Genomic DNA, 13,936 nt, shown 5'->3' on the forward strand with positions numbered 1-13,936 from the left:
AATGAGCCAGTTCGGGGTTAGCTCATGGGCACATAGGTACAAGTGACCTTTCTTCTTTCTCAGTTGAGTAGGCACTCCACTAGTTTCAAGCGACAGAATGCATATAAGCTTGCCCATCGTAACAATTTATGGAATTCATCAGTCATGTTCAAACAAAGGATGAACTTGTGTAGACCAGATGTCCAGAATGATCCTTCCATTGGCATTTTGGAAAACATTCTTTTCAGTATTTTGCATTGAATGTATTAACAATCTCTTTCTATTGATATTGCCAAATACCACTTTGTTTTGTTAGCTGACAGATGGATGTGCTGGCAGGTAGGCCTACCACTTATAAAGATTACATGAATAATCATTACATCATAGATGCTTTTCTCAGTGCTCTGCTGGTACAGATGACCTTTTTCTGCTCATGAAACCCCGAACTGGTTTATTCTCACCAATCACTCTGTCCTGTGCATCATTTGTATACATGTATTGGCAAACGACAGTACTTCTGTTTTAAGTATGCGTCATTCTTCAACAGGACTGTGACAGACCAAGAGAGCAGCAGTTCACTATCCCTTTTAATATTTTCGGCAGCAATCTATATTGTGCAAGGAAGAGGACACCTGAACAAAAACCATGCAGTGAAAATTGTACTTCTTTAAGCGTATAGTAATGCTATTAAACACGCAAAGACACGCATTGCACAATTACTTTCAAATCCGAAAGATTAACAGTAAAGCGCTGAACCCCCCTCCCCCCCCCCCGAAAAAAAAATGCACAAATGTGTTTATGAGATTATCTTCCATACTTGTGTCACTGACCTCCTGATACATAAGTAACGAGAAGATTTGAAAAAAAAAAAAACCAAACTAAACTTGGTGGTGACAAAGTAAAGATATTATGACGATGAAGGCGCAAATATTCATATGTGAATGACGCGTCACAAAAAACACACAACAACAACAACAACAACAACAACAAAAACAACAACAAATGGTCCTGTATATAAACATCAAATAAATCCAAATAACAACAACATCATGTAGTAGATTTCGTTTTCGTTTTCGTAGTATTTCGGTTGTTATTTTAACCGATGCTCTTGCAGCATTACAGGCGACTGACAGGCGCTAGAAAAGTTGTCTTCTATTATTAGTGTTTTAGTTGTAGAAATTTTAGAGAAAATGAAATGTTTACAATTATTGCAGGATATAGATGTATATTTTGAATGGATACCCTCTAATAGAGGAGTGAAAGGTAATGAAATTGCTGATAATTTAGCAAAAAAGGGGGATCTTTTAAAGAAAATATAGATGTTGATATTGCTCATACGAGACAAGAATTAACCAAATGGTGTTGTATTATAAAGATATTTGGCAAACAGAATGGGAAACATCTGAGAGAGGAAGAGATTTCTTCAGAATACAATCGCACTATCTAGGGAATACAGTTACAAGGAATGAGTAGAAAGGAAGAAGTGTTAATGCATCAAATTCGTCTGGGAAAATGTAGGCTGAATTATTATCTTTACGATATTAATTGTCACGAAAATGGATGATGTGATTCATGCCGATTCAGTGTTAGAAACAATAGAATATTATTTATTGGAATGTAAACGATATAAAAATGTAAGAAAATTGATGAAAAAATGATGAAAATAGGTGCGTTGAATATTAGAAATATAATGAAGGTTAGTATAGAAGATAATTTTAGGGCTTTGTGTGTGTATTTAAAAAATACAAAGCGTTTATAAATGACGCAATAAAGATTGATTATTGATATTGTTAGTATTTATTAGCAATACGCACACTTTGTGTTTTGTTAGAATACACACAGTTTATAATGATAATATTTTAAGTAGATAAAAAAAGAGTATTTTTATATGTATTTGTATATAGATGCACTGCACATACTGCAGGAGGGAAATTGATCTCATGGTCTTCACTTCCACTTGACAGTTAAGCCGAAACGTAGAACAGATAGACCGGGGGCCCAGAAGATTTATTCAGCTGAAAAGGGTCACACTTTTTAATGGTCTCATCGTATAAGGATGTGGCTAAGGGTCAATAAAATGAATTGCTGGCAAGTCACATCCTGTACCGTAAGCCTAGGGACCACAAAAAGGGACCCCGAAAAATGGATTTATTCAGCCGAAGGGGGTCACGGACAAAAGTTGGTGGATATTGTTCCTTTGGGTGTACTTATCATGAAAACAGCAATGCCAGCTATTTTATCCTGTACGGGGCCCCAGACAGTAGCCCCAAAGGGCCCCACAAATATGGTGTTATTCAGCTGAAAAGGGTCACGGCTAATTTCTTTTGCAATGGAAGTAGTTCCCATCAGATATATCCAAAACACCAATGCCAGCTATTTTATCCTGTACGGGGCCCCAGACAGTAGCCCCAAAGGGCTCCGCCCCCATAGGCCCTACGTACAAACACACACAAACATTGATTTTATTCAGTTGAAAAGAGTGACGGCTAATTTCTTTTGCAATGGAAGTAGTTCCCATCAGAGATATCCAAAACACCAATGCCAGCTATTTTATCCTGTACGGGGCCCCAGACAGTAGCCCCAAAGTGCCCCACCCCCCCCCCCCTACGCACAAACACACACAAACATTGATTTTATTCGTGCAGCTGAGAAGATTCACGGCTAATTTCTTTTGCAATGGAAGGAGTGACCATCAGAGATATTAAAAACACCAAAGCCAGCTATTCTATCCAGTACGGGGCCCCGGACAGTAGCCCCAAAGGAGCCCCCCCCCCCCCCCCCAGCTCACACACACACACACAATAGTTTCATTCAGCTAAAAAGGGTAACGGCTAATTTCTTTTGCAATGGAAGTGTATTATACTACCCATCAGAGATATCCAACGCACCAAAGCCAGTTATTTTATCCTGTACGGGGCCCCAGACAGCAGCCCCAAAGTGCCCCCCCCCCACCCTCTCCACATACACACACGTACACACACACACACACACACACATTAGTTTCATTCAGCTGAAAAGGGTCACGGCTAATTTCTTTTGCAATGGAAGCAGTACCCATCAGAGATATCCAAAACACCAAAGCCAGCTATTTTATCTTGCACGGGGCCCCAGTCAGTAGCCCCAATATTGCTCCCTTCCTCCCCCCCCCCCCCCTACACACACACACATTGATTTTATTCAGCTGAAAAGGGTCATGACTACTTTCTTTTGCAATCGGAAGTAGTAGCCATACTCATCAGAGATATCCAAAGCACTAAAGCCAGTTATTTTATCCTGTACGGGGCCCCAGACAGTAGCCCCAAAGTGCACAACTACACTCACACACACACATACACACACACACACACATTAGTTTCATTCAGCCAAAAAGGGTCACGGCTAATTTCTTTTTCAATGGAAGTATATTATATAGTACCCATCCGAGATATCCAAAGCACCAAAGCCAGTTATTTTATCCTGTACGGGGCCCCAAACAGCAGCCCCAAAGTGCTCCCCCCCCCCCTCTCCACATACACACACGTACATAGACACACACCCACACACACACACACACACACACACACACATTAGTTTCATTCAGCTGAAAAGGGTCACGGCTAATTTCTTTTGCAATGGAAGCAGTACCCATCAGAGATATCCAAAATACCAAAGCCAGTTATTTTATCCTGTACGGGGCCCCAGACAGTATAGCCCCAAACACGGGTAATTTCTTTTGCACTGGAAGAAGTACCTATCAGAGATATTCAACACACCAAGGCCAGTTTTATCCAGTACAGAGCCACAGACAGTAGCTCCACAATGTAGCATCCATTATACATGTACTGTGAATCAGGTGAAAATGGTGTTACAAATTCTTTTGTAACGTAAATATCAGGACCTACTGAACAGAAATATCACAAACACCAAAGCAAGCCATCTTATCCTTTACACGAGGTCTTATAGGTTACAGTAGCAAAACACCTAAGAAATTAGCAAAGGAAGCATACTTTTGTATAGTGCAGAACCGAGATGACCATATTACGAAAACCAGTCATTTCATCCTGTACTGTGCTGGGCCCAGTACAGTAGCCATAAAGTGCCCCTCCCCCACATAATTATTATGACATCATTTAGCTGAAAAGTGTCATAGTTGTTTTTCTTTTACAATCGAAGTAGGCCTTAGTATAGATACCCAAAACATCAAAGCCAGTTAGGTTTTCCCAGCCAATTTCACACTTTTGTCGGTTCATTATTTTGATAGAAGGTTCGAATTCGTAAAATGGGTATTCAAACGGGCTGGTACCCTACGTTCATTCAAATTCGCCTTGACTTGCCGAAAAGGGTATTTCAGTCATTAAATTTCGCGAAAGACAGTCAAATTCCAAACGTATTCATTCAAATTCAAATCATGCTATGTCTTTGTTTCAGATCATTTTAACGTGTCTTTCTAAGTGTGTTTTCGTTTAAAGCAGTAAAAGTATCATATTTTTTATCTAGTATAACTGGATTTGGGTGTTCTGTAACGCTCCTTCTCTTTCATATACATGTCATTATAGGCCTATACGTGTACCAGAAATGCAGATTAACTTCATTTTTTAAAGTCATGACAGCGCAATAGATACAGACGTATATCTCTAGAAGACATAGAAAGAATTATTTTAAAAAAAAAGAACATTTGAGGATCATAACCTTGACTTCCTGGAACTGGCCGACCGCTCGTAATAAAGCGCTCGTAACTGCCAAATAATTTGTAGCTTCTTACTTCTTCGGATTCAAAAAGCACGTTAAAAATAACAACTGGTGTCAAGGTCTCTTAAATGAATACGAAAACATGAAATGTTATGATGCTTACAAAACAATAACTACGATGAAAGAAAATAAGGAAAGAGGTCAAGCATGAACATATCTGTTTAATTGACTGCCGAACATGTTAAATTAGATGGCCAGAAATCAGTTTGAATGAACGAGCGCAGCATGTGATCACGTGACTATATCATTATGAATTTATGAATGAACGGATAGTGGAATGGTGCTTGTCTTATATCGATTTCAGTTGAAAAAGTGTTATTTAGAATAAGGTTGCAGGTAATGTGAATGTTTCAAAATGAATTTGAATGAAGAGATTATGACATTGAACTACCATGTCATCTAGGTGAAATTTTTGCTAAGTTTAATTCAACATTAAAGAATTCGATTAAAAGAGGTGCGAAATTGGCCCGGATGCAGAGCCCTCGACAGGTATAGCCCCAAGGTATTCCCACCCCATATGAATTAAGCGTTTTTAGGTGAAAAGAGTCATGTATGCCTATTTTCCTTGGCAGTGGAATTAACAGCTGAGATACGTTAAACAAAAAAAAACCCCATCCAGTTATTCTTATTCTTTAAGGGGCCCCCAGCCAGTAGCTGGAAAGTGCTCCCGTATTATATTGTTCTAAGTGAAAAGAATCACTGCTATAGTTTTGTTTTTTAGATCCATTTTTTTCATCTTTCAATTTTTTTTTATTAAACAACATCAAACAGAATTACAGAGATCAAAAACATGTTTATACAAATAGAAATAAACAAGAAAAGAAAAAAAATAAGAAAAAGAAGCATACAAAAACCAATCATGTCAATTATGAATTACTAAACAATATACATTCTATCAAATAAAACAGTGTTATAACGAGGTTTTTAAGAACATATTTTTACCATTAACCCTTTGCTTCATCAGGTCCGTAGTCTATCCCAAATTCTTTAAAGATTGCGAAAGTAATCCCTATTCACAAAAAAGATGATGCGTCCCAAATAAAGAATTATCGTCCAATTTCATTATTGCCCGTCATTTCCAAAATCCTTGAAAAGATTGCACATGAACGTTTGTATAAGTTTCTAGTTGATAACCACATTTTAAATCCTAACCAATTTGGTTTTCGAAAAGGTTTTTCTACAGATTTTGCAATCATTCAAACTTGTGACAAAATTATCGATTCTATTGCGAACAAACAGCACGTGATAGGAGTTTTTATGGACCTGAGCAAGGCCTTTGATACAATAGACCATGGAATTTTATTAAAAAAGCTACATAATTATGGCATAAGAGGAATAGTTCTTTCCTGGTTCCGAGATTATTTATCCCAACGTCAGCAATACGTAGCATTTCATTCAAGTACCTCGTTTAAGTCATATATTACTTGCGGTGTACCACAGGGATCCATTTTAGGACCTCTACTTTTTCTTATATATATTAACGATATTATAAATTCTTCAACCCTTCTCACCTATGTATTATTCGCGGACGATACCAGTGTCTTCTACTCTCACAACTGTTTAAACACACTAGTGGATATACTTAATTCTGAGCTTGCAAAAATTTCTACATGGTTTAAATGCAATAAATTATCACTAAATATAGATAAAACGTGTTTTATAAACTTCAATACTTCACATTTGCAACCGATAATGCCTAATAACATTATTATTGATGGTATGCCCATTATTGGAAAAAAATCAACCAAGTTCTTAGGGGTAACCCTTGACTCCAATTTAAATTGGAATAACCACATTGATAATATAACCACATTAATATCTAAAGTTATTGGAATACTTCGGAGATTAAAATATTTTGTAACGGAAAAAGTACTCACTATGTTATACAATGCATTAATCTTACCGTATATTAATTATTGTAATGTTGTCTGGGGAAACTGTAATAAAACCAAAGTAAATGTTATTTTTCTTTTACAGAAAAAGGCAATAAGAATATGTACTAACTCACATTATTTAGAACATACTGATCCATTATTCCTTAGACTAAAAGTTCTTAAAGTTGACGATATACACAAATTTCAAACAGCAATATTTATGTTCAAATACACGCAAAATCTACTCCCACTCTTCCACAACGCATTTTCCCTTAACAGGGATGTCCATGCTTACCCCACGCGCCATCGTAATGATTTCCATTTGAATAACCCTAAACTCCTATTAGCTCAAAAATCAATTCGGCATAACGGGCCTGATATTTGGAATTCACTCCCTCTCCACATAAAACAGTGCACATCTCTCTATTCCTTTAAGGCAAATACAAAGAAATATTTCTTGGCACAATATCATACGGTACAGTAATCATTAAACATGTACCTCTTATACTCAACAACAAGGCAATATTTTGGTCCACCCCCTTTTCCCTTTCTTTTACTTTGCTGCTTGACCCTTCGCCCATATTATAACATATTCAATCATTTTTTTTAGAAGTGCTGACCATCAACACTTTCGCGCTTCATCACCTGCACACGCACTCACAGGCACCACTCCTGTTTACCAAGTAATTGTATAAAACTGGATTTACACGCATTTTAACATGGCCCATCCGTATTAGTGTTCAAGTACTACAATAAAAAATGGTAATTTAACTCTGGCTGTCCGTCTGTTCAAGCACGGCTTATAACGGCGGCCCTCTGCATTATATGTATATATTATATATTGTACTGTGAATCAAGTCATTATTGGCCATATAAACATTTTGTATGTTATTTAACGTTTCATTTGTCTTTATATACAAAATATGACTTACTATGTAATATGTCAATAATTTTCAGAATTGTATTTGTGTAATTGAACCTGCCTTTGTTATTTTTGTATTCTGAAAGAAAATATGAAATGCAGAAAATAAAATCTTTTCAAACATTCAAAGATACAAAAACAACAATAAAAGGGGACCAACAAAATATGTGACACATCCGGGACTCCGGGTTCAAGTACATAAACAAGTTAAAAATCCAGTCTCCATTTTCGAAAATGTAAAGCAAGCGTACCCTTTTTCTTTGCCAAAAAATACTCTAAATCTTTGTTAGTCTTAAGACAAGCTTTCAATCCCATGAACTCTGGGGTGGTACCCTGAAATTTACAAATAATATAAATATAATATTTTACGAGAAGAAAAATATAAGTTAAAAATTTATCCTCATTTATACCAAACATTTTTTTCAAACTCTGAGACGATTCTATTTGTACCTTCTTTCTGATTAATAATACTGATAACCTCATTTCAGATTGACTTTACTTTCTCACAGTGAAGGAATAAATAAACAATCGTCTCTGGCGTCTTGTTACGCTATAGTTTCTTTTGCAATGGAAGTAGTACTCAACGAGGTATCAAAACATCGAAACCAGTTATATAGCTGTACGAGGCCCCACGGAGTGTTCCTAAAGTGTCCCCACAGGGATTGTAATTCCACTATCAAGATCTGCAACCCGATCTATTCAATCTGTCAGATCGGGAGAGAGCGGCAAAAGTGTACGGGGACCGTAGCATCGTAGCAGCAGCGTTCGGGTGATGGGGTTGGATCTGGCAATTTTACAGATTGGGAAGAAATTTTGAACTGGTTCAAAATTTCTTCCCCATCTCCTTATCAAGATTGACCTATTTCGAATCGTAGCTCAAACGGGGAGAGAGCAGTGAAATACCGCGGGATGAGCGTAACAATTCCAGGTTTTTCTGACCGCGGCACAAGAACGGGAAGTAGTCTAAACTAGACACCGACGACATGGTCCCGCTGCGCACGCTTTCTTGATCAAAGCACGACCTTCCCGCTTTAACGACGCTCTCACTAGTAAAGTTCTCTACTCTCGTATAAAATCAAAGCCTGTTCCTACGACGCTTCATTCCTGCTTCGATAACGCTGTTGGCCGCTTTTTAGCTATGCTGTTCCTAAGCTTTCCCAGACTCAATTACGCATGTCTTCCGCTCTCGCCGCTAAGGCCCCGTCACACTACAGCGAATGCCCAACAAATGCCCAACGAATGTCCAATGAATTTGAAAATTTGAAGATATGTTCACATCCGTTGGTAAAGCCCCCGTCACACTAGAGCGGATCGAGCCAACGAATGCCCAGCGGATCCGAAAATTTGGAGATACGCTCACATCCGTTGCTCGTCGTTCGTGATCCGCTTGACGTTCGTTGTATCCGCTAGCTGTTCGCAGAGATTTGCAGAGATCCGCCGGAGCCAAATTTTGATTTTGGACATGTCCAAAATCTTGAGCGGATGACGAACGGAATGACAATCCGCTCTGTGTTCGCTTAGCATCTGCTGATTGAAAGTTTTGGTCTCTCTGCATTCGTTTCTCATTCGTCCGCCGTTCGTCCAAATTCGCCGAGCAAATCTTCACAGCAGCACACGTTAATCAAACGTAGATAAAAAATAGATATTCATATAGCACACATAATAATAACAATGATAATTGTAATAATTAGAAAAAAAAAGGTCTTATTTGCCCAGGGTAGCCTCTTTAGTGTTGTCACTGCTCTACCAGAGGGCCCTAACATCATTATTACCCCAGCGTTGCCAGGTACCCATTTATACACCTGGGTCGAGAAGGACATCGTGGGTAAAAAAAAATCTTGTCCAAGGATGTAAGCACTAGGCGGGATTCGAACCCGGGTCCTCGGTTCAGGAGTCGGATCCACTATGCCACAGCCCCCTATATGACATTTCATTATACGTATTCTGGCATTAAGTAATAAGAGAACATTATTCTAAACCACTGCTATAAAAGTCAACCTGTAGTAAATGGAAATCTCTGAATGGAAATTGGGAATTGTGAAAGTTCGACTCCAGTTGGAGGCACCAGACACACTGGAGGATGTTGGACTACCAACATCATCGTCACATGATCATCAGAAGGAAGTACACTTTTAGGGGAATCTTGAATGAGTGACATCAGGAGTACTTGGTGGTTACTTCTGCTTCCTTCTTTTGGGGGCCATTTCACAGTCACAACTATCTAAAAAAGAAGAGGGAAAATGTTCAATCTTAAGGGAGTGAATAACAGTAAAGAGTGAGTTTCGAGTGAAATTGGAGTGACTTTGGAGTAAAAATGTTCATTGTTCACTAATTTTGGAGTGACCTCAGGGATCACTCCAAAATCTTCGAGTGATCCCTGAGGTCATTCCAAAATTAGTGAAAATGAACATTTTCACTCCAAAGTCACTCCAATTTCACTCGAAACTCACTCTTTTCTGTCATCTACTCCTTCATGAATGAACATTTTCACTCTTCTTTTTTTAGAGAGAGAACATTACTTGACACTGTCACTGCTCAAAATGATTTGGTAAAGTGTGTGTCATCCGAGATCCGTCACGTGATTGCCGCAGTATCGCTCTGCATATGTTGGGCATTCGCTGCTTATTCGCTTTGTCCGCTCAGCATCCGTTGGATGGACTGTACGCATTCGCTTTCATTCGTTACTTTATCCGCTCGTTACACGGTTAGCATATGCTCATCATTCGTTAGGCGAACGTTCGAAAACCACATTTTGCTTGCGAATTCGAGCGGATTCGAGAGTATCTGGACTTTGCCAAATTTTGCCCATCCGCAAGGCATTCGCTGATTTATACGCTGTAGTGTGACGGGGCCTTAATACTAGAATAGTTCGTAACATGCTTGGCGTTCTTTGTATTCATTAGCTATTCGTCGGGATTTGCAGAGATACGCTGGAGCCGATTTTTTTTTTTTAACATATCCAAAATCTCCAGCGTATCTCTGCGAGTCTCTACGAATAGCTAATGAATTCAACGAACGTCAGACATGCAAACTGTCTTCACATTTTCGAATTCGTTAGGCTTTCGCTTGGCATTCGTTGGGCATTCGCTGTAGTGTGACGGGGCCCTAAAATCGAACGTAGCCGATACGCTGGAAAATGTTTGCCAGAACAGCAAAACTGACAATGAGGAGGACATTGTCGTTGTCGCGAAAATGAAGACGAAGGAGCGCATATTTAAGAAGAAGAAGAGATGCAAACAATAAAGAGAATAAAGCAAAACACTTTGGAGCTACTGTCTGGGGCCCCGTGCAGGATATATCTGACTTTGGTATTTTGGATATCCGATGGGTACTACTTCCATTGCAAAAGAAATTACCCATGACCCTTTTCGGATGAATGAAACCAACATGTGTGTGTGTGTGTGTGTGTGTGTGTGTGTGTGTGTGTGTAGGGGGCACTTTGCGACGACAGGATCTAACTGGCTTTAGTGCTTTGGATATCTCTGATGAGTACTACTTCCGATTGCAAAAGAAAGCAGCCGTGACCCTTTTCAGCTGAACAAAATCAATGTGTGTGTATGTGTGTGTGTGTGTGGGGGGGGGGGGGTAAGGGGGCAATTTGGGGCTACTGTCTTGGGCCCCATGCAGGATAAAATAACTGGCTTTGGTATTTTGGATTTCTCTGATGGGTACTACTTCCATTGCAAAAGAAATTAGCCGTGACCCTTTTCAGCTGAATGAAACTATTGTGTGAGTATGTGTGTGTGTGTGTGGGGGGGCACTTTGGGGCTACTGTCTGGGGCCCCGTACAGGATAAAATGGCTGGCTTTGGTGTTTTGTATATCTCTGATGGGTAATACTAATAGTACTTCCATTGCAAATGAAATTAGCAGTTACTCTTATCAGCTGAGTAAAGTCAATGTGTCTGTGTGTTTGTACGTATAGGGCTTATAGGGGATGGGCACTTTGGGGCTACTATCTGGGGCCCCGTGCAGGATAAAATAGCTGGCTTTGGTGTTTTGGATATCTCTGATTGGTACTCCTTCCATTCCAAAAGAAATTAGCCGTCACTCTTTTCAACTGAATAAAATCAATGTTTGTGTGTGTTTGTACGTAGGGCCTATGGGGGCGGGGCCCTTTGGGGCTACTGTCTGGGGCCCCGTACAGGATAAAATAGCTGGCATTGGTGTTTTGGATATCTCTGATGGGAACTACTTCCATTGCAAAAGAAATTAGCCGTGACCCTTTTTAGCTGAATAACACCATATTTGTGGGGCCCTTTGGGGCTACTGTCTGGGGCCCCGTACAGGATAAAATAGCTGGCATTGCTGTTTTCATGATAAGTACACCCAAAGGAACAATATCCACCAACTTTTGTCCGTGACCCCCTTCGGCTGAATGAATCCATTTTTCGGGGTCCCTTTTTGTGGTCCCTAGGCTTACGGTACAGGATGTGACTTGCCAGCAATTCATTTTATTGACCCTTGGCCACATCCTTATATGATGAGATCATTAAAAAGTGTGACCCTTTTCAGCTGAATAAATGCTCTGGGACCCCGGTCTAAGAGTGAGTGTGACGTGATCACCGAACTGAGCTCTTTCCAGACTCTTTCATGGACTACTCAGTAGCATACTGAGCATACTACATAGCAGAATTTTACAAATTCGCAGTTTGGATTCCGAGAAAAGCATAGCACCTGTCATGCTTTGCTTAATTTTGTTGACAAAGTAGCACATGCTTTAGACAATCGGTCACATCTGATTGGTATCTTCCTGGACTTCTCCAAGGCCTTCGACACTATAAACCATGATATCTTACTCTACAAGTTGTCTCATTATGGTATACGTGGGAAGGCCTTGGAGTGGTTCAGGAGTTATCTAACTGATCGCAAACAATATGTATTTTTGAACAATCATAATTCTGATATGAGAGAACTGAAGTGTGGCGTGCCACAAGGTAGTTTATTGGGCCCACTATTGTTTATTGTTTACATTAATGATTTTTGTGCTTCGTCGGATGTGTTATCGTTCATACTTTTTGCCGACGATTCAAATGTTTTTTACTCACATGAAGACCCAAATATTCTTGTGCAGACAGTTAATTCCGAACTACAACATTTATGTGAGTGGATACGAGCAAATAAGTTGTCTTTGAATATCCAAAAAACAAAATATATGCTTTTTAGTAACACTTTAGATAATTTAGATATGGACATTTGTTTTGGTGACGCTGTCTTAGAAAGTGTTCCCCATATAAAGTTTCTCGGTGTTACAGTTGATAACAAACTTTCTTGGAAATTTCATATCGATAATGTTTGCAAGAAAATTTCACGTAACATAGGTGTTATTAATAGATTAAAACTGTCTATTCCTCAGCATTCGCTGTTAACATTGTATTCATCTTTGATATTGCCTTATTTAAATTATGGAATTTTGGTATGGGGAAACACGCATCAATTATCATTGGATAGGATTCTACTATTACAAAAGAAGGCTCTTCGCATTATTTGCAATACTGTCCCATATTCTCATACAGATCCTTTGTTTTTTGATAACAAGATTCTGAAAATTAAGGATTTGTTTTTATTACAATTAGGGCAGTTTATGTATACTTATAATAATAATTGCCTCCCGTTTGTATTTAACTCCATGTTTATGCGCAACCGGACATACCATAGATACCCAACTAGACAATCAAATGAATTTCATTTACCTCTGTTAAGAACCTTGTTAGCTCAACAGACTTTTATTTATGTAGGTCCAAGATTCTGGAACTCCCTTCCTATGGATATAAAAAGTGCCCCTTCATTGAATTCTTTTAAAACGAGATTGAAAATGCTTCTTTTGAAGTCTTATAATGTAACTGAATGTTTTTAATTTTGTAATATATTTTGTGAGCACGATATCATCTTCTCTTCTTTGACTGAAAGGCTGCGTTCTCTTGAGGTATCACTTATTTTTACTACCTGGTAGTATTCTATACGTGCTCTCGTTCATTCGTCCTCACAGTTGAATCTCTTCCGCTGGAAAGCTGCTCGACAATTTGTCACTTTAGAAAACACCTGGCTAATTGTCTCTGTGGGCTTTCGCCCTTGGTGTATGCATCAACAAATTTTTGGTTTCTCTCTCTCTCTTCTCTCTCTCTTCCACTTTCCCTGTTTGTTGTTTCTTTTTTTTCACACTTTTGCTTTCTTTTTTTCTCTATTCCCCGCTTCCCCAGTTTCCCGCACTCTTTGTAGTTGTAAGTTTTCACCCCATTTTCCCCCTTTCCCTCAGAGGTATCCACATGTTACAAGCTTAGTCTTTTGAGTGGGTACCTCCACTTTTTTTCTCCTCAGTGTGTATATATAGAGTGTATGTATCTTTATTTTACTGATCATGTAGACAAGAATATGTTGTTAATCCTGTCTGGTTATATATATTTACAACGAGTCGCATGTCAAGTTCATGATAT

The sequence above is a fragment of the Diadema antillarum genome, unplaced genomic scaffold (assembly GCF_040938485.1).
Source record: "Diadema antillarum isolate AM-2024a unplaced genomic scaffold, OU_Dant_1.0 seq00002037_RagTag, whole genome shotgun sequence".
In the NCBI taxonomy this organism is placed as follows: Eukaryota; Metazoa; Echinodermata; class Echinoidea; order Diadematoida; family Diadematidae; genus Diadema; species Diadema antillarum.